We start from the raw sequence: 20,754 nt of genomic DNA on the forward strand, positions 1-20,754 counted from the left end.
TGCTATAATATTTGTTGGCTCTCCTGTGACTATCGTCATAATATTGCAACACAGTCAACTATAAAAAGTACTGGGCAGCCTGACCTGCTGTGGGGCAGTGAGTAAAAGCATCGACCTGGAACACTGAGGTCGTTGGTTCAAAACCCCAGGCTTCCTTGGTTAAGGCACATATGGGAGTTGATGCTTTCTGCTCCTCCCTCCCTTCTCTCTCTCTCTGTCTCCTCTCTCTAAAATGAATAAATAAAATCTTAAAAAAAAATAGATAAATATTTAAAAAAAAACAAAACAAAAAAACCAAAAAGCACTGGGCATATTGTGATTTGTGATGCCACCTGAGTAAATAAGACACGGTTTATAACAATCGCCTATATCACTTTATTATTCAGATATAATTGCCGATTGCTAATTTTAATCATATCAGAAGAAGAGAACATTTAAAAGCACATTGCCCGGGGCATGCAGCTTTCTCATGCTTTGCCCTATTTTCCTTGAAAGTAGACAAAATCCTGATTAGCATAAGAGGATATTAATGAGGCTTCAGTCTTACTAGTAAAATTTTTTGACATTCGTCTCAGAGTAGAACACCTAAGAAAGTGTTAGTAATATTAAGCTTTCCACATTGCCATCTTCAGGCACTGAGTTAGTTAGGAGATATATCTAGAAAGAGGCATGGTCCCTCTCCAGTCCCAATGGAGCCTCAGTGTGCCGACATGTTTAGCTCAGGTAACCACAGGATGAGGAAGCAAAGCTTTGGCTCTCTCCTTGCTATGCAGTTTCAGTTAGTTGTTGAGCACACTGTCTCTCTTTGGCTCTGCTAAGCAGAGTCCTAATCGTAATGGAAAGCCACTTGGTATGGACAGTTTTCATTATTAAAAATAACTGGGGAAGCCCTGGCTGGTTGGTTCAGTGGTAGAGCGTTGGCCTGGCATGCAGGAGTCCCAGGTTTGATTCCCGGCCAGGGCACACAGGGGAAGCGCCCATCTGCTTCTCCACCCCTCCCCCTCTCTTTCCTCTCTGTCTCTCTCTTCCCCTTCTGCAGCCAAGGCTCCATTGGAGCAAAGTTGGCCCAGGCGCTGAGGATGGCTCCATGGCCTCTGCCTCAGGCATTAGAATGACCCTGGTTGCAACTGAGCAAGGCCCCAGATGGGCAGAGCATCGCCCCCTGGTGGGCATGCTGGGTGGGTCCTGATTGGGCGTATGCAGGTGTCTGTCTGACTGCCTCCCCGTTTCCAACTTCAGGAAAATACAAACAACAACAACAACAAAAAAAAAACAACCAAAAAAACTGGGGCAATGATATATTATTGATACAACATCCCTATTTCAATCAATGTAGTCAGCCTTTGTACTAATCAACTCCTGCCTTCCTTAGAGTCTTACTGATAAGAGTTCTTGCATTCTCAATGGGGGCAACAGTGGTTCTTGCCTATAGAACCTCAGCCATAGAATATTTAAAAATTGTTGTCCATAAATTTTAGAAAACAAAACACCAGAAAAGTTTTCAAAACCTGAAGCAGATATTTTAATAAAAACACAGGAGCCAAATTTATATTTAAAAGACATTTATAACTCCAGAAATAAAACCTTGCATATATGGTCAAATGATTTTCAACAAGGGTGCCGAGATTATTCAATGGGGAAAAGACAGTCTTCTCAATAAACGATGTTAAGAAAACTAGATATCTACATACATAAGAATGAAGTTGAATATTTACTTTACACTGTATTAAAAAATTAACAAAAGGGATCAAGGACCTAAACCTAAGAGTTAAACTCTGAAACTCTTTAGAAGAAAACATAGAGGGAAAACTTCACGACATTGGCTTTGGCCAATGTTGTTCTGATACCCCAAGGTTGTGAGTTCGATCCCTTGTCAGGGCACACTCTAGAGTCAACCAATGAATGCATAAATAAGTAGAAAAATAAATCAATATTTCTTTCTCTCTTTCTCCCTCCCTTTGCTCTAAAATCAATTAATAATTTTAAATTAAATAAATGTCCAATAAGCCCATGAAAAAATGCTTAACATCACTATCATTACGGAGATGCAAGTCAAAACTGCAATGAGATATCAACTCACACTTGTTGGGATGACTATTATCAAAAAATAAAAATAAAAACCCTGGCTAGATAGCTCAGTTGGTTAGAGTGTTATCTCGAAACACAATGGCTGTGGATTCAATCCCCATTTGGGCTACATACAAGAACAGTTCGATGTTTCTGTCGCATGTCTCTCTTCCTTTCTCTCTCTCTAAAATCAATTTTAAAACTTATTTGAAAAGAGCCAAAAAATGATTACTGTTGGCAAGGATGTGGACAAGAGGTAAACTTGTGCACTGTTAATGGGATGCGGGACTATAAATTGGTGCAGCAACTGTGGAAAACCATGTGGCAGTTCCTCAAAAAAATTTAAAATAGAATTTCCATATGACCCAGAAAGCACACTTCTAGGTATACACCCAAAAGAATTGAAGCAAGATCTTAAAGAGACAGTTGTTCACAGAAGTCCTATTTACAATAGCCAAAAGGTGGAGGGGGTCAGGGGCGGACGAAGAGGGTAAGGAGCATCAGGTACCTAGTGACAGGAGGAGACTAGGCTTTGGGTGGTGAGCATACAACGGACTGTACAGATGTTGTATTATAAAGATGCATACAGAAAATTTATATCACATTATTAACCAATATTACCCCAATACATTTAATAAAAAATAAATAAAACCTAAAGAAAAGGTGGAAGACAACCCAAGCATCTACAGATAGATGAATTAATAAACCAAATGTGGTATACACATGCAATGGAATCGTTTTCAGCCTTTTAAAAAGGAAGAAAATTCTCACATGTGCTGTAACATGGAGGAACCTAAAGATATTGTGCTAAGTGAAATAAGCCAAACACAAACTCAGATAGACGGAAAGTCAAGTGGCGGTTGTCAGGGACTGGGTCGGGGGTAGAAATGAGGAGTTGTATTTTAATGGGCGCAGAGTTTCAGTTTTGCAAGATGGAAAGAGTTCTGGAGATGGGAGGTGGTGATGGCTGCACCACAGTGTGAATGTACCCAACGCGACTGAACGGCTACTCTTAAAAATGGTTAGGAGGATAATTTTGGTTATGTGTATTTTACTAGTTTTCAAAAATGCTGTTTAAAATCTCGCATAAAAGATTAGTTTATTTCCTGCCAAATACATCTCCTTGCTCTTCAGTAACTACGATCACCATGGTGCTCCACCAGAGCGCAGAGAAAGCACAGATCCTTGTGCAGTACCCAAACAGAGACACAGTAGGTCTATGATGTTAAAATTTCATGGTGGAGGAGGGGCAACTAGGAATAGAGGTCCAGAAAAAGCTTCTGGGGTGGAGGAAGTAATGAAAACAAACAAACAAACAAACAAAGGCTGAGAAATACCCTTTCGCCTTGGTGAGTTCCTGCTCCGCACTCCAACTGAGCTGGCAGAGGCCAGACGGTGAGACTAGGAAATCAGATGTAGGATAATCTACGGTAGGGATTCGCAACACTTTGGTATTTGGGGCCAAATAATTCTTTGTTGTAAAAGGGGTTGTCCTGTGTATTGTAGATGTTTAGCAACATCCACGTTGCCTCCCACTAGGGGCCAGTGGTATCCACCACACAGTTATGACAGCCAAATTTTCTCCAGATATTGTGAAATGCCCACTTGGTGGCAAAATCTCCCCCTGGTTGATAACCACTGCTCTACAAATTAGTAACATTAATCATAACTTACTTGGCCTATGGGTAGGTTTTTAATTTTTTTTTTAATTTATAAAATTAAAGTAAACGGGGTGACACAGGTTTCAGGTAAATGTTTCCACAGCATTTGAACTATTGATTGTGTTGTGTGCCCAATCATCCAAAGTGAACTCATTTTCTGTCACTGTATATTTGCCCCTGGGTAGATTTTGAGCAGGGGCTCAGATAGGTTGGTGACAATGCTGTCAGCCCAGCAGGGGCTGGCAGGTGCTATCTTGGCTGGGACATCTGTGTGGCCACTTTACATTGTGTAAAGGATGACCTTTGTGATAAAGAAACACCATGCCTTCTGATCCTAATTGTGACTCTTCGGAAAGGTATCATATTTCTATTGTAAGCCAGAGAATCTTATGATGACAAGAGAGTTTAAATCTTGGGGGAGGGGTGGAGGAGGGAAACATAGGCAGATTAAATTAGAAGAAAAATGAATTCAATGTGCAGGCCCGGTGTTCTTGCTAAGCTGTGGATAAAGAGTCTTTATGTCACAGATCATATTTAAAATACAAAATAACCCTGGCCGGGGCAGCTTGGTTGGCTAGAGCATTGTCCTGAAGCACAGGGGTTGCTGGTTCGATCCCTGGTCAGGGCACATACAGGAACAGATTGATGTTTCAGTCTCTCTCTCCCTTCCTCTCTCGCTAAAATTAATAAATAAAAGTTAAAAAAATAAGTAAATGAATTACAAAACAGTGCACAGGTCTTTATCAATCAATAATATTGATTGGGGAACACTTGTGCTTACCACCCTTTGGCTAATGGGGGCATGCAAAACTCTGTTGTCACCCTCAAGGGGCTGAGAATGTGTTTTGGAACTGAGACATACATTGCAGTAATTAGAGCACGGTGAGACAGAGTATATAGAGATTTGCTGGTGGGGATTACAGAGGAATGCATAAAAAAGGAACACAATCAATGTGGGGTTTATGTCTAGACTGGGCTGAATAATGTCCTTCCAAAATTCACATCTACCTGGAACCTCAGAATGTGACCTTATTTGGAGAAACTGCCTTTACAGATAGAATTAGTTCTGATGAGGTCATACTAGACTAGAGTGGGCCTTAACTCAATGACTGGGGTCCTCATAAGAAGTCCCTGTGAAGACACAGAGAGGCATGGGAAAGATGGCCACGTGAAAATGGAGACAAATTTGGAGTGATGTGTCTACAAGCCAAAGACTGCTAAGGAATGCCAGGGAAGCCACCAGAATCCAGAAGGGTTGCATGGGACAGATTCTCCTTGTGAGCCACCAGAAGGCACCAAGGCTGCCAACACCTCCATTGCAGACATCTAGCCTTCATAACTGTGGGAGAAGAAACTCCCGTTGTTTTAAGCCATCCAGCTTGTGGTACATTGTGAAAACAGCCCTAAGAAACTAATACAACTCCTAAGGAAGGTTTTCTCAAAAAGTTGGCTTCTGAGGAGAGGCAAAATTTGGGGTGGAGGACAGAAGGAGTGGTGAGTGCATTCTAGACCAAAAGTAAGGCGAAAGAAAACAAAGAGGAAGACATCACCAGAACATAGGTGGGGCGGTGGAGGCGTGGACGCCTGTAACACTAGGTTCATGTGGATGGTGCACGAGCACTCTCTGGGTGGGCTGGAGGGGCCATCCTGTCCTTAGACCCCCCTGCGAAGGGACACGCAGGAGCTTCCAATCTGGGCAACAAATGCTGGCTAGGCTTTACTACCTCAGTGCTATCCGCACATTTGCTGTGCCTGATCTATCCTCTGTTTCTTCTCGTGTTGTGTGCTATTTCCTGCTGAAAAACATCTTCCCTGCGCCTGTGTTGCCAGCCTGTATGTTTTATTCATGCTCTCACGGCGGTGTGTTAGTGAATTAATTCTGCCTTCGAGGAAGACAAAGACTACAATAACTTCCCCTGTGTTCTCTAGAGCAAAACTGCACTGGCCTTTGAGCCCGTTACACTAGAGGTTGTGAAACAGGAGTGAGTGCTGCCACTTAGGGATGTCTGTGTGGGAGATTCTGAACCTTTGAATGGATTTATTAACACACTGGGTTCTAAAAATGTGGTGTAAGAAGAGCGATGGAAAAATCTTGAAAGGGTGGCTCTGAATTTTCTTATAGGATGGAATACATTTATTTTGGGGGTCCTGATTTTGAATTGGTTAGAGATGTTAGCATCTTGGAGTTGGTATTCTCTCTCTTCTTTTCTTTTTAAAAGTACTATTTGAAATAAAGAGCCAGAGCAAACACCCTCATGGAGCACGTAACGAGCCTAAGGATGACATTGTAGTCTCACACTCGGCTCTGCTGTGCTTTGGGGGGCAAGTCCCATCTGCTCCACTAAGACGCTAAGTTCTTAGAGGATGGAGGAGGGGCGTTCGTTGTCTTTGTCCCATTGCGTTCTTTCCAGTGCTGACAGCATCAGGCACTAAGGGTGTCTGGATGACTGGGAAGCATGCAGGCAGTAGACAGATCATGGACTTTGACAATGGATAAGCCCTTGAATCCTGCCTCTGGCACTCACGAGTTGTGCCCCTCAACAGCCTGAAATGGTGGTTGCTTTTGCGGTTGTATTGTAATACACAGTGCTCAAATTCCCCTCCTCTGCCTGTCCTACTGTGAAATCCCATTACTGCTAAGATACCCTATACATTTTGAGGCTGCAGAAGTTTTCACACTAAAATTATGCAGCCCCAAACATCTATTATGCAATAACATGTATCTTTAACCCGCAGAGTTTCTGTCTTTGAACTTTATTGGTTCGTCCCTAGAGACAGCCCAGAATCTGAGTTTCGGATCTTTTGATTGCTAGTGGGCTTGCTCACATGTCGTCCCTGACTTGGAAAAACCTGGCTGAGGGATGGCGCAGGGGGAGGGCGAGCTGAAGAACCTGGAAGAAGGGACCCTGGATCCCAGCAAAGATGATCTGTAGTCAGGAGGAAGACAGCATTTTCAAAAAGGTAGGCGATGTTATTTGAATAGAAGGTGATTTCATTTGAGGCAGTTGCCCTTAGACATTCAATCTCCTTTCCTCTGACCATGAAATGTTCTTGCCTAACATTGCAGGGACAGTATTTAGAACAGTCTTTTCATGCAGATATCTAGAAACAAAATCAAAGCTAAAAAATTTTCCAATTCCCACCTCAAGCATCTTAGTTGAGGAATGATTATTGAGAGCAGAGTTACCAGGACAAGCTCCTGGTCCAGCCCTTAGACGTGTGTGTGTGTGTGTGTGTGTGTGTGTGTGTGTGTGTGTGTAGAATATGGTTTATTTGTTAAGCCTATAGCTTATAGAAAGCTAAGTTGTCTAGGTTCAAAACCTGGTTCTGACCAGTCACATCCTATAACCTTTCCCGGGCTCACGTTCCTCAGCTATCAAATGAGGTTAGGGCTTATCACACAGGGTTGCTATGAAGAAGAGAATTGTGTAAAGTGCCTAGAATTCAAGCCAGTAGAGAATAAGAACTGTTATCAATCTGGGCATTCTAAATCCATTTACATTCCTGTTGGCGATGTAGTGTAAATTCTTTAATCTTGGTTGTAAAAACCTTTTTATCTTTTTAGGGGCAGTGCGGTAGGTCTCCTGGCAGCTGTGCTGAGCAGGAGCTCTGTGGTTCCCATTACAGCCATATGCTATCTTTTCAGTGCACAGTGTCTTAGGTCCACACATACTTGCTCTAATCCAGCCACATCAGAAGAGCCAGGGAGACGGCTTTTTTTTTTTTCTCCCTCCCATTGAAAATATCTATCTAGTGTTCATTATGTGCCAGACAGTCCTGGGTACTGGGATGTTGTGATGAATGATGATTACGACCTCTATAATGGTCCTGCACACCAAGGCACAAAACCAGCCAGGGCCCATAGGAGACATACCTGCGTCGAGTGAAGTTTCATTCATGCTATAGATTTAGACAGAGTGCATTTTATACTTCCATCCCCTCATATAGAAATGGCCCGTGAAAGGTGATAAAAATGTTTCAGTTTCCTTTCCTCATATCCTCTAGCAACAGACTTCCTCTTTTCAAAGAGATAAAAGAATAATACTGTATTTAGTGTATTAGATTATAAACGTTCGTGAAATTATTGTATTCATGATAGTTCTTATCTTTTTTAGGGGGGGGTGTTAAATTGATAAAACATGTGTAACTATTTATCCTGAGAAGTAGCACAGGTTGAAAAATATAAAAATGGTCAAGAGAAGTACAGATGAGTAATACACAATGTCTGATTAGTGGGGAATTTAGAAGCACTGAGGAAATACCCAGTGTGGCAAGCTAAATAATGACCCCCAAAGATTTGTCCATGTCCTAACCCCCATATGAAAAGAGTCTTTTACAGATGGGACTAAGTGAAGGATTTTGAGATGAGGGGATTATTTTGGATTATTGGGTGGGTCCTAAGTGCAATTACATGTATCCTGAAAGAGGGAGGCAGAGGGAAACCTGACCACACACAGAGGAGGTGATGGGAAGATGAAGCAGAGAGAGATCTGCAGATGCTGGCCTTGAAGACTGGAATGATGTGGCCACAAGCCTAGGAACGCTGACAGTCACCAGAACCTGGAAGAGGTAAAAAAGAATTCTCTTCTGGAGCCTCTAGCCAGAGGGTGGCCCTGTTGACACTTTCATTTTGGTCTAGTGATACTGATTTTGGACTTCTGGTATCTGGAACCTTGTCAAGAGTGCATTTCTGTTGTTTTGAGCCACCCATTAGGAGAGGCTTTGTTACAACAGCCACTGGAAACTGACATATTCAATTATTCTAGATTGACGGGGAACAATCACTGATTACTCTGTCCACCAACTCTTGGCATGATGCTAACTAGTATATATTCTGGTTCACCGTGTCACTTCTAACTTAACATTTCCTTATTTTCCTTTGCATTTTACCAAATGTCAGATAGCTTTCCTTTAGATTTTGGATTTGTATGTCAGGGTTTTGATTGTGGATGGGATGGTGGAGTCTCCCTGAGTTTTTTTTTTTTTTTTTTTTTGGATACTTCAGGTGAATATGATGCATGTGTTCTGACCCACAGCAGAGTACACTAGTGACATGCAGGGAAGTATCTCCTAGATAGATCTAGGCTCTATTCCCCTTGAGTAGTGGAAGAAACGTTAACTCACGAGGGTTCTTTTCTTATGCTCTGTGCGGGCCTGCTGCTTTTTAAGGCCTTACTAAAATTTACTGATACCTTTAATTTGTTCACTGTACCTGACTAGGTCAAAGGTACAGCATCATCCCTTTGCAATAAGATATGTCGATTCATCATGCTTTCCTAACATTAAACCCTAGTTCAGAAAATTTTTTCAGCCTTTTTTATCTCATGGCACACATAAACGAATTACCAAAATTCTGCGATACACTAAAAAATATATTTTTGTCAATCTGACAAAAATTAGAGTAGGTAAAATTTTGATTCACTCACACCACACGGCTATTGTGTTGGCAGTTGTCATTTTTTTGACCATCTAAGGCAGTGGTCCCCAACCCCCGGGCTGCAGACTGGTACCGGTCCACAGAGAAAAAATAAATAACTTACATTATTTCTGTTTTATTTATATTTAAGTCTGAAAAATGTTTTATTTTAAAAAAATGATCAGATTCCCTCTGTTACATCCGTCTAAGACTCACTCTTGACACTTGTCTTGGTCGCGTGATACATTTATCCGTCCCACCCTAAAGGCCAGTCCGTGAAAATATTTTCTGACATTAAACCAGTAGGTGGCCCAAAAAAGTTTGGGGACCACTGATCTAAGGGAAAAGTGGTCAGTGCTTCGGACTAAATAGTCAGATACTGCATGTTTGAAAAATTCTCGCAGCACGCTGGTTGAAAAGCATTGCCCTAGTTACACGAATGGACTTGCATATTTCCAAGATGCACCGGCAGGTAACCAAGTTCTATTCGTTAGTGTGCCGCCTTCCCACCGAGGCCTAATGTTGCCCATTACGTTTAGATTTTGCCTGATCTCAATTCTCGGGTCCTAACTTTATCTTAAGTGCTCAAGGCTTTATAAATACCATCCCTATGCTTCAACTCCCAACCCTTTATCTCATCTCCGGCCTCCTTTCCAACTAACTGCCCGCTAATCATCTCCTCTTGGCGTCTGATAGACACCTCCAAGTCAGCCCAGTTCTCCGGGAGAGCCTTCTCCTGCACCCAGGTCGTCTGTTCGCGCCCTCCAGAGTAAATAAGTTCCAAAATGCCCAGGCCAGTATCCTGTTCTGTGCCAGAGCCATACCACCTAGAAAGTGCAAGGCACCACCACAGGCAGGCAGGAAATGAATACTCGTTTTAACGAATGAGCAGAGACCCAGCTGTCCGCTGCCCTCCCGGAGTTTGATTTTTTTGGGAGAGACTAGGCCGGTTCTCTTGAGCCGGCCGAAAAATGGTGTGGAAGGTACTCGGCAATGAACCTATTTTGCTCCCCCTCTGCCTTCGATGAAAGGCTGTGGATTCTCGCAGTCGTTCATTCGCGCAGAGTCCCGAGCCTGCGGCGCGGTCAGCCTGGAGGAGCCGCGGGCGCCGGCCGCTGGGGCTGCCATCCCCAGGCCCCGCCGTGGGCTCCGCGGGGTCCCCGCGAGGTCCGGCCGCGCCAGCGCGAGTCGTCGAGGCGAGTGCGACGCGAAGCTCCTTCCCTGTGCGGCCAGCCCAGCACTCCGGAGGGCTGCTCCCGCGTCGGGGCGCAGCGGCCGGGCGGTCCGGGGCCCTCCGCGACGGCGCGCGCGGTGCGGGCTCCCACAGCCTCGACCGGCGCCGCCCGACGTCACTTCCGACCGGAGCCAAGATGGCGGCGGCGCGACCGCGGGCGCCGGGGCGTGCGGAGGGGCGGCGGCGGCGCGGGCGGCGGCTCTCGGCGCTCTAAGGCGCGGGGGCGGCGGGCGCAGGTAAGAGGCTACCGGGACGGGCGGCTTCCGAGACGGCGGGGGGCGCGGCACAAGGACGCCCGTCACTCCGCGCGTGGACCGAGGCGGCGGCGGCGGGCACCCGTGCGCGGGGAACCGGGCAGGCGGGCGCGCCCCCTCCGGGGTCTCGGCGTCTCGGGCCGGGGGCGGGGGCCCCGGAACAAGGCGCGGCCCGCCGGCGGCCGGGATCCCTCGGTGCGGCGCCCCCGCCCCCCGGCCGGGTCCCGGGGCCCGCGGCGGCGAAGTTGCGGGCTCGCTTTGTCGCCGTTGCTTTGCCGCGCGCCGGGCGAGGGGGACGCGCGAGGGCTGCGGAGCGGCGGCGCGGGGAGGGTGGCCGCACGTCCCCCCGGGGAGGGCTCACGCGGGGTCCCATGGCTCTTCGGATCTCGGGTCATTCCGCTGCTTCTCTTTTGTGTGCACACCGAACGTGTCTTTTCGCACTTGCAATCTTAAAGCGCGTCTTGCGTCTTTGTGTTTCCCAAATAGTTTTTGTGCGGTTCCAACCTGGATATCGTCTCCCTTAGTATTCCTGGCGTAGACCCACTAATGTTTTTTTGTTTGTTTGTTTGTTTGTTTGTTTTTTAACAGACGTGCACTTGTAGATTTTTTGTTGCTAACGATAATGCACGGACCTATTTTTGATGGTGGCAAGTGAGACCTGAAGTGGACCTAACAGGTCATGGTTTATTCCCAAACCTCCGTGGATTCTTCCGACCCACGCGGGGACCACTGAGCCACGACTGGCCACCTTGTGTCGGGGGTGACCTGCGGGACCGACCCCACAGCCAATGGGGAAGCCCACATTCCCTTCCCTCCGCAGCTGTAATTTCCCCGGAGAGGAGACCCGTGCTGGCCCCTCATTTTCATTCAGTGTTGTAGGAGGTTTTGGTTGTATTTCAGAAGTGGAACGCCTTTCGGTGGTCCCCCCCTCCCCTCCCCCCCCCCCCCCCCCCCCGCCTTAGAGCCCCTTCAATCAAACACTAAAATGGTCAGATCAGAATGCGAGTAAAATGTTTTTTTTTTTATTTAAAGTTTTTGTTTGTTGCAGGTTTATTGTTAAAAGCCACCGCCACGTTTTACAATTAATGATTCTTAGACATCATCTCTATCAGTTGGATCAGTTGTGGGTGCAAGTATTGGGAACATGTAGGCCTCTTTAATTTTTTGTAACATGTTATGAAATTTGCTGTACAAATCCCAAGGAGGAAGTGAGACACAATATGTGCTTCTTTAGGAGGGTTCTGTTTTTGACTTCGCATATCGCTGCCCCATCTTTCTCTAGAAGCTTCTTTACAAACACTTAACGTGACCACAGTCTTTGAATCTCAGTGTAGCCTGGAAAGGACTGGTAAAGATCATCGTGGTAAAGCCTCTTGTTTCAAGCCGTGGAAACGGAGATTGAAATTTATGGTGGGACTAACATTTGTTCACAGCTTCTGGTATTCCAGGGCGCTCTCTCTCTCTCTCTCTCTTATTTTTTTTTACATCTTTTTTTGGTTTGATTTGAAAAGTTAATACATTTGAAGTGCATAGAAAAGCGCCAGGCACTTAATAATAATTCCCAATAAAGGTTCCCTTTTGTGAAGCAGGTTTCTTTGATTGAAATGTTGGCATATTCAGATTGTTCTTTCTCGTTTTGTAGACAGCTCCTGAAGCAGTATGGTTTAAATCTGTAATGATGTATTAGTTTTGCAAGTACAAAACATTGCAAAAGATTCTCACTCTAGAACCATTAGAAAATAGAGAAGAGCACAAAGAAGGGAGAGGAATCAGGGCATAAGCTTTCCACTCCACAGATAACCACTGGGAACATTTGTCTCTTTTGGTGTCCATGTGACTATTTCTTATATATACTTACTTCTGTATATTTATGTTTGATACAGGATTGATATCATATTGTGTGTATTGTTTGTAACCTGTCTTCCCGTAGGATAATGTCAGCATATATTCATGCCGTTAAAATTTCTTCAGTATGATTTTAATGGCTCTGTTATACATGCATGGGCTATAATTTATCAATTCCAGATTGATAAAGTAAGGTTTCTATAGCCTGAGGTTTTCTTTTCATTAAGATTGGTTTAAAAGGTTTTTCTATCATGAAGTTTAAATTTCCATTATCTTTTAAGGTATGGGAAAATGGGAATTCTGGTTTTTATCTCCTGAAGATGCATTTATTTTCCCTGCCAACGCAGTTCTAAGACTCAGCACCCAGCCTCAGCTCCCCCTTCTTCCCCTTAGCCAGTCTGTGCAGTTACACACATATGTCTGCACGCACATTCTTTTGATGATTATTTTACGTTAGATGTTTTATTTATTCATGGGTCTGTTTCTTTAAGCTGCCGGACTCTTTTCAAGTTGCGGATCTGATTTACAAACCTTTTAAGTCCTATTAAACCATCGACTTTCCAGGATGGAAAGCACCTTAGGTTATTTATTATTTTCTTGTCTTCCAACTTGTTTTTCATGCTATTTTTAATACCCATGCAGGAAGAAAAGAAAAAAAGAACAAAACCTGGGCTGTTACTAGAAAATGCCATAGTGGGGAGCAAAAAGTGACAGTCAAGGAAAATTGTCAGGCAAGCATTGCGGTCCAGGGAGTTTCCAGATGATGGGGACGTGACCTGACTGTCATTGCTCCTGGTTCTGCTGATGTGCACGCAGCGCTGTACAGACTGCTTGGTGCCCACCAGCCGCGCAGTCACCCTTCGCAGCATTTGGTTAGAAGTCTCGGCCCGTGCTCTGTCTCTCTCCTTTTGAAGTTAGAAGTTTATAGTTAGAGCCATGAAAGTCAACTTCATAGAGCGACTGGAAGCTGCGGACTCCACTGAAAGCGGTACTTAGGTTCTGTGAAAGCAGGGTTTCTTAGCTTTGGCACTACTGACATCTGGGGCTGGATAATTCTGTTACGGGCATCATCCTGTACATTGTAGGATGTTTAGCAGTATCCCTGGCCTCGACCCCGAGATGTCAGTAACGCCTTGCCTGAGTCAGGGCCACTGATAAAGTCTCCGGACATCACCAGGTGTTCTTCCCTTGAAGGGCAAAATCACACCAGTGCTGAACTGCTGCATTGAAGGAAAGCTCATCTGACTGGTCGGTATCATCATTGAAGCAGTTTATGGAACCTCTTTAGTAAAAAGAAAACTAAGAATAGACTACAGTTTACATGAAGTCCACCTTGAAGCTGGGGGGAGGACTTGGTGGCCTGTGGAAGGTCCCTCCTACATTGGGTTTGATGACTACTGATTGATCACTTTCAGCAGTTCTGCTTTGACACCCCTTATGCAAGAGATGAAGCAATGGGAGGTAACTTTGAGACTCTGAAGGAGCTTGCATGATATAGGATCATTGCCCCAGTATGCAGATTAAACTATTAGGAAATTTTAAATACATTTGCATAGAGTCAATGCATGGTGAATAAGCTTGAGATCTAGTGTACTGAGCAGCACAGACACACCTGTCTTTTTCTTATAGAAAATGAGGCTTATTGGAACACCTCCTTGAAGATTGATGGTAGAAACCAAACTAGTTTTTCTGATAAAGCATCCTTTTTTTTTTTTTTTTTTTTTTTAAACAACCAGTTCACAGGCACCAAAAGTGGTGGATTTATCTTGAGGAGAAAAGGCTTATTTATGAAGTGCTTATGTAACTTCAGCTTATTACTTTATATTGTAAAGATAGCTTATTGAGCTTCATGGCAAACATACATCATTAATGCAACTTTTCCTGTGTGAAAAAAGTGTAAGTTGCCCTGGCCAGTTGGCTCGGTGGTAGAGTATCAGCCTGGCTTGTTGCTGTCCCAGGTTCAATTCCTGGTCAGGGTATACAGGAGAAGCGACCATCTGCTGCTCCACACCTCCTGCTCCCCTTCCTCCCTCTCTCTCTCTCTCTCTTCTCCCGCAGCCATGGCTTGATTGGTTTGAGTGTATCGTCCCGGGTGCTGAGGATGGCTCCCTGGAGGCTCCACCTCAGGTGCTAAATATAGCTCGGTTGTTAGCAGCCCCAGATGGGCAGAGCATCAGCCCCAGATGGGTTACTGGGTGGATCCTGGTTGGGGCACATGTGGGAGTCTGTCTTATCTCCCCTTCTCTCACTTGGAAAAGAAGAAAAGTGTAAGTTGTCACATCTTTGTCAACCTTAAGAGCACAGGTAGTATAGATTGAGTTTTAATGTGACATAAGTACACTTTTACTTTAGTTAAAATTTACTGATAAATAAACATGAAAAAAGAGACATACTATAGGACTATTTGGTAATGGGGTGACTTTCCGAAGTACAGGATATCTGTATAATTTCACTAAAGTGAACGAATGCATTCCAATATTCTTTATTTTTTTGTATTTTTCCGAAGTTAGAAGCGGAGAGGCAGTCAGACAGACTCCCGCATGCGCCTTACTGGGATCCACTGGCATGCCCAGCAGGGGGTGATGCTCTGCCCATCTGGGGCATTGTTCCGTTGTGGCCGGAGCCATTCTAGCACCTGAGGCGGAGGCCATGGAGCCATCCTCAGCACCCGGGCCAACTTTGCTCCAATGGAGCCTTGGCTGCGGGAGGGGAAGAGAGAGATAGAGAGGAAGGAGAGGGGGAGGGGTGGAGAAGCAGATGGGAGCTTCTCCTGTGTGCCCTGACCAGGAATCAAACCCTGGACTTGCACACGCTGGGCCTACGCTCTACCGCTGAGCCAACCGGCCAGGGCCTCCAATATTCTTTCCTTTTTTTTTTTTTTTTTTTGTATTTTTCTGAAGCTGGAAACTGGGAGGCAGTCAGACAGACTCCCGCATGCGCCCGACCGGGATCCACTGGCATGCCCAGCAGGGGGTGATGCTCTGCCCATCTGGGGCATTGTTCCGTTGCTACCAGAGCCACTCTAGTGCCTGGGGCAGAGGCCATGGAGCCATCCCCAGCGCCCGGGCCATCTTTTGCTCCAATGGAGCCTTGGCTGCGGGAGGGGAAGAGAGAGACAGAGAGGAAGGAGAGGGGGAGGGGTGGAGAAGCAGATGGGCTCTTCTCCTGTGTGCCCTGGCCGGGAATCGAACCCGGGACTTTCGCACGCCAGGCTGACGCTCTACCACTGAGCCAACCGGCCAGGGTCCAATATTCTTTCTTAAAGAGACTGCCTTCTATTCCTTACCCCCACCTCCGTGAGGTGTGAATTAGAGTTATTGTACGTAGTAAATCTGGTTCATTTGGAGTGAAATGTGCTTACAGTGTTTTTCTCAGTACTGTGTAGTATTTATTCTTAGAGTCTTGGTTCATGTCATACCTATACTGTGTTTTCATTTATTAGTCCTTCGGAACATGCAATAAAAGAGGTTTCACTGAATAACTTGTATGTTTGCCAGCCATTTTGGTGAGAAGTATATTTTGTAGCTCTTGCAATAAATCATATGATAGGCTTTGCTTTGAAAGAGCTAAATTATTTCTTGGCACAGCTTGCCTGAAATGTGTAAAGCTAAGTGCAACTGTTAGTCTGATTATGGTGGACCGCCTGTCTGGAAATTTGTGAAACCTACAGATTTTATAGGCTCTTGCAAGTAGTTCCCCTAAGACTCCATTAATCTCTGATGGGTAAATTCTGTGGCATTTTCAAGTAATTTAAATTATGCCATCAAATTGGAAAAAGAGTTTTGAGATTCACCATACACTAACATAGTTCAGTACGACTCTTGTTCATTGCCCAAGACCTTATTAAGACAATATAAATTTGGCATAATTTGGAATATGAAAATAAAATTGACATCCTAAATGTTTCTCACTTGGTGAGACTTATTTTAGAGACTTTTCCATAATCCTGAAAGACCTAGTTTTACCATCTAAAAGTTTTACAAAGGAGGAATCTTGGGGTAAATTTATGTTCCTGTTGACAAAGCACTGTTACCACTTGTTAGAGGTCACTGAGCAGGTCTGGTCACCTGTTTGGGAGGTAAATATTGTTCAGTGCCATCTCCAAGTCGTTTAATTACACCCAACCTCAATGTGCTGAATAAACTAGCACAGATAGAGCACAGATAGAGACCCTTATTTCTGGCAGTGGCGGGCCCTCTCTGGCCTCTTCCTATTTATACAGGGGGACAGTGGTCATTTCTTTACATCCCTGAATAGATGAAGCATATGCAAGCAGTTTCAGATACTCTAGGTTTCTCAAAAACATTAATAGCTTTTTCCTTACGAATCTGTTTCTCCTAATACGGTAGGTGTTGAGGGATAATGTGGCACAAGGGTCGAGGGAAACCCAGGTTATCTCTGGGTCTTTCCGCTCTTTGACCTTATCCCTCCTGCACCTGCTGAACATGGAGGAGAGACACCGGTTTTTCCCTTACCCCTTCCGTACCTTTCACAAAGCCCAGTCCTTCATCTCTGCCCTTCTTCCTGTGGCGATTTCCTCTGTCACTAAGCACCCCCTTGCGGCTGAGGACTTCTGAGTCTCCCTGCATCCCAGTCTGGAAGGCCGTCTGTGCCAGGACCCCTCCCCCGTTTGGGGACGCAGCTTTCCATGTGAGGTCTGGCCTCCCCTCAGAGTCCAAAACGGAGCTTACCACCTTCCACCTAACCCGACTCCTGGATGCTCTGTCTTGAAAATGGGTTCATTCTTTCACTCAGTCCCATTCCGCGTTTTGGCCTCATCTTCACCATCTTCTTTTACCTTCTGTTCAGGTTAGAAAACACTTTATGTGGCTGTCCACTTTCCACCTATGTCCTCTTTCCTGTCAACCTTGTTTTCCTAAACTGTCAGACATTGTTTAGTTTGGGATCCCCCTCCCCCGCAGTCAGAAACAATTCCTGGCTCCACGTTCATCGTCGCATCGCAGGGGGCTGAAGGTGCCTCTCTAATGGGTGGTCATGCAACCAGGTTGTCCTGGCCTCCTGCCTGCCTGTGTTTGTGGGCTCTGCCTTTAACTACTCTCCCATCATTTTTCTAAAGGCTTCAGGGCTTTGGATTGGGTCTAGAGCAGCGTTCTCAACCTGTGGGTCGCGACCCCGGCGGGGGTCAAATGACCAAAACACAGGGGTCGTGACCCACAGGTTGAGAACCACTGGTCTAGAGGGAGGGTGGCTTGGATAGTAACTCCTTACACAGTGTCTGGGGAGCGCTAATCACAGGGTCAGATGTACATTTAACCTGGAGCCCAGCCCCCACAGGACTACCCATCTAGTCTGTCACTGCTCGGCACCTACTGAACGTGGTGGAGGGGCAGCTCTTTTCCCCAGTGCCTTCCACACCTTCCACAAAGCCAGAGCCTTCAGCTCCATTCTTCCCTGGAGGTTTCTTCTTGAGTCACGCTGGTTTTCCACAGCCCACAGCACCAAGAGACAATCATTTTCATCGTAAATAGGGAGGCATTTATCTTTACCTTGAAACAAGAACTGCAAATAATTTATCTTGAGAAAACATACTTCCCTTTAAAAAATAAAAACTCATGTATGTGCAAGAGCTTCTTAAACTATAGGGAAATAGGCTGGCATTGCTATTTTAAAATGCTCGAGAACAGAAGGCGTGAGATATTTGGGGGATAGACTTCAAACCTCAGATTTTGCTTAAAGGAGAAGAGTTGCTCCCTATCAAAATACTGAATACCTTCATAAACTTGGGAGAATAGAATCTTGCACTGGTCTGTGTGCCTTAGCAAAATGTGGTGAGTTGTAAGTCTATCTGGCCTAACTTCGGATGCTGCTTCCGGTTGCTCCCGTGTGAATTCAGGAAGCCCCCTTGTCATTTATATATAGTGTATGGAACATGAGTGTCCTGTGTTATTTTACCGTCTGGGAAACCCCAAAAGCTCCGCACAGCCCCTTGTAAGGTGACTGTTAATGTTCAGCAAGTCTTTAAGTGTGAGTACGTAGTGCCAGGATCAGCGTGTGATGTTGCTGACGCTCTCGTGCCTTTATCAAGAAATTCTGGAATACTTTGTAGGGTTCCTGAAAATCTCTCCATTTTGAGTGTTTAATCACAGAGGTAACATCTGCATTGGAAAAACAATGAAGGTGGTAACCGCGGATGCAGTTTACTTTGGGAATTGAGAAATGAACTGTCATGTGGAATCTTACTTTAGACATTTTGTTTGGGGTTTGAGTGTTAGAAAAGCGTTGACTTAAATTTTCCTTTTATATATGTAAATAAAATGTCTTTACTCATCTAACTTGGAGATAATATTAGAAAAGTGTCGTTTTATAGGAACGTCTTGACTTCCATGCTATTTTCCAGACTACACAGTCATCCGTTGGTTAAATTGTACTTTTCCTAAGAGCTGGAGGTGGTAATAATCATCCCGGAGCTGCGGCACAGTTCTCATCAGCGAGCAGTGACTGGCTGGAAAGAATTTGTATTTGCACCCATCCACCGTTTCATGTGGATTTTTTGCATCTATACATTTTTTAGCAATTAACATTGGAAATAAGAAAAAGAAATTAACTTTTTAATTCAAGAGTATTTTGATTGGAGTTACTTCATCCAGGAAAACTGACAATTTTTTTTTTTTTTTTTTTTTTTTTTTACCATTATAGGGAGGAATATCCTGTTAGAGTAATATGTTTTAATTTCTATAGGGAAGTGAGTTAGTTTAATTGAGGGGTGGGATGGAATTATAGTAGAAATCCTAAACAAAACCTGAACTTTGTGCTTTAATAAATTACATGTTCAGGGCAATATAATGACACAGATGTGTAAATTTAATCAAGAGAAAAAGGGAGAGCATATATTAATAGCTATGCACAACATCAGCCAGGTAAATGATAGACAATCAGCAATTGCTATATGTTCATTGCTAAGCTAGCTCTTTACTAATGGAGGCTTGGAGCAGTATTTTTTGAAAAATTTTCCTTTAATCTTTTCTCCACTGTTTTTCAAAAGTAGAGGCTAGGGGAGGAAAATACCCGTCCAGGGCCACAATCTAAATTTAGATTATGGTACTTTCCTAGCATATCCACAGGCTTATTTAACATTCTCCTGTGGTCTTGTTTAACTTACACATTGCACTCAGCGGCTCCCATCAGCATCGTCTTCTCGTTGGAGCGCTGAGGCTCTAGAATCCTGTCCGCGCAGCAGACTCTCTCCTTCCCTGTCTGTTCCTGTGGACAGTGTGTTGTCTGTCACCTTCTCCCATCTGGGGTGGGGTGCTCCACCTGCTTCCTCCCTTAGCTTTGTGCCCCGATGCCGTGCTCTGTGAATTGGGGGCGCCAGGCCCCGGGACACACGTCTGTGGAGCTGTGGGCCTCACTGAGGAAACCGATGCGTTGACATGGGAAAGCTTGCAGGTTTCTTTGTGAACACACTGTTCTCTGTGTCTCACATACTTTTCAGGTAGGGAAATTCCTCTGTGTGATGTGCTTGGTGAAACCGTTGCCTTTTCGCCGTGGGTAGAGATCCTTTGAGGGTGAGAGACGTGAGCAACCAGTTTCCAGCAGTAAGGTTCACACTTTCCGATTCAGCGGCTTCCCAACGATTGGCTGTTTTCTCAGCCTCTGTCTTCCTCTTCTGCACACACATGCATGATCTCCTTCTTCTTAAAATGATAGTCATATAAGGTCTGACTTTTCCCTCTAGCTTACTTACTCAGTGTGATGATATAGTCTGCCTCTTAAAGGGAACATTGGGGGTATTTTTTTAAATGTGAAGCTCGATGTTCTAGTTATCATGAAGTTGTGTTGTTATCTTAGACAAGAAAAATGAGTTTTCATTTAGCAAATTCCCCGGGCAGATTCAGTATCTATGAATTACATGCTTTTGCTTAATCCAGTGAGTCAGTGCTAAATGTTTTCATGATGATATCTAGAATTTATAGGTTGTAATTTGGTGACTCCATTCTTTTGGTAGGAAGTATGAGTCGTAGTTTTTTTTTTGTTTTTTTTTTTTTCTTTTTTACAACAGTACATTAGCTGTGTTTGTCAATGAATAAAAACGGCTTTTAGGAAATTGGCACAGTTTAGATTCCCCCTCCCCCTAGGCTTTTGCCCTAGATTTTCTAGACTTTTCTGATTATTTTTCCAGAAGTTTCTGGATTAAGAGAATCTTTTGGTCAGAGTAAATTAAGAACAGTGTTCAACACTGTTAATCTATTCCACTAATAACTTAAACATCTTTGTGTTTGCCACAATGATATTTATTTAACAGGAAAGAGCTGCTTG

The 20,754-nt window shown here is 44.5% G+C and overlaps 1 protein-coding gene across 8 annotated transcripts in view; it reads left to right on the plus strand.

Moving 5' to 3' along the window:
* The first annotated feature begins 10,503 nt into the window (after positions 1-10,503).
* Positions 10,504-20,754, plus strand: part of PRDM2 (PR/SET domain 2) — a 111,377-nt gene continuing 101,126 nt past the window's right edge. For 7 of the 8 annotated variants that reach the window (XM_066375119.1, XM_066375109.1, XM_066375111.1 and 4 more), the window contains exon 1: positions 10,504-10,614. The gene's annotated coding sequence lies outside the window, so the exon portion shown is untranslated. The remainder of the gene's footprint in view (positions 10,615-20,754) is intronic. The other variant, XM_066375116.1, reaches the window with a different exon arrangement.

This window comes from Saccopteryx leptura, chromosome 3 (genome assembly GCF_036850995.1).
Source record: "Saccopteryx leptura isolate mSacLep1 chromosome 3, mSacLep1_pri_phased_curated, whole genome shotgun sequence".
Classification (NCBI taxonomy): Eukaryota; Metazoa; Chordata; class Mammalia; order Chiroptera; family Emballonuridae; genus Saccopteryx; species Saccopteryx leptura.